The 1,202-nt window shown below is 42.5% G+C and overlaps 1 protein-coding gene across 1 annotated transcript in view; it reads right to left on the bottom strand.

Annotated features, from left to right (window-relative positions):
* Positions 1-399: 399 nt before the first annotated feature.
* The window catches only part of LOC137974426 (ferric-chelate reductase 1-like), a 76,075-nt gene continuing 75,272 nt past the window's right edge, over positions 400-1,202 (bottom strand). The window contains exon 13 of the mRNA XM_068821383.1: positions 400-1,202. This exon is cut by the window's right edge and continues 256 nt beyond it. The gene's annotated coding sequence lies outside the window, so the exon portion shown is untranslated.

Raw genomic sequence — 1,202 nt, 5'->3', positions numbered from 1 at the left:
GGCTAGAAATTTTCTTCCCACTTTTTCCTCCGGCCGCGCTTCAGCAATTTGATGAGGGCCAGTCTCGTGCTTCTCAAGTTGCCTCCTTGATGCACAAAAGAATTCTGGATAATTCTTCCATTAAACAAGGGAACAACCCCCAATTGTCATTTCATGGATTTATTTTTAAAAGTGTCGGGCCACCTAGTCCTAAAAGCAAAACACAGCATCGATTGAAGTTTTTAGGTTCCAAAACTTGTCCAAATTGTATCGGTAGGTCCTGGAATTCATCCACGGAAAGGCCAGAGGGACAACTTCACTTGTAAACTGCCATGTTTACAACGAAGCATTTTAGGCGTCCCACGCAGTGCATTGTATGGTGTGTGAATTGTTCGGTAAGTCACAGACAAGTTCTCCCAATTATTTATTATCTCAAACAAATATTTTATTAGTACATACTAAAACAGTGGATGGCGTTAAAGGCACACTCTGATTGGCTACTCAAACTTGCTATTCACCTCCGTGCAACTCACGTGGGGTAGCGCCCTAAAATACTGTAATCATTGCATATCTCAACCCTTTCCCAGGTAAATTTCTTCATAGGAACAGGTTTTACCCGCAAAGTATATTTCCCTTGATGCTTAGGTAGCCTTGCTTTGATTGGCTTTTACAACAGTGGGCTTGCTGAATCTCCTAAGGGAGGTGTTCTATAAATTAATCTATTTGAGAAAGGGTTGACTCCTAGGCCAAGTATGGCAGACAGGGGCTCCCCTTGATGACCTCCTGAACAGACACACTGTTTGTGAATAGTATGGGGAGATCCCCGGTGTTGGCCGTTTTCTATCTGAGAATTGAAAACCGCTGTAAACTAATGTGACATTTGCGGTATATATATGTGTTATTGACCAAGCGTGAGGTCAAGATAGCTGGATATTGGCCAAGTTCCTTTTTTGAGTGTTTATGGACTGAAACCAAGTCGAGGTCGAAACACACAAAAAAAGAATGAGGCCAATATCCAGCCAACTTGACGGAACAAGTTTGGTCAATAAAGGATTTATTACATGACTTAAAACACCAAAAAATGATCATTGATCTTGCGGGACCAAGCGAAAAATCCCGAGCGGGCAGTATAGCTCCATCTTCCCTGCTCGGGTAGCCAATCACAGCATGCGGTTTGGTTCATCTTGCCTGCTCACGGAGTTAGCCATATAATAAAAATCCAT

Source organism: Montipora foliosa, chromosome 10 (assembly GCF_036669935.1).
Source record: "Montipora foliosa isolate CH-2021 chromosome 10, ASM3666993v2, whole genome shotgun sequence".
Lineage (NCBI taxonomy): Eukaryota > Metazoa > Cnidaria > Anthozoa > Scleractinia > Acroporidae > Montipora > Montipora foliosa.
The sequence above is the reverse complement of the archived record's forward strand: the minus strand, read 5'-3'. Positions and strand labels throughout refer to the sequence as shown.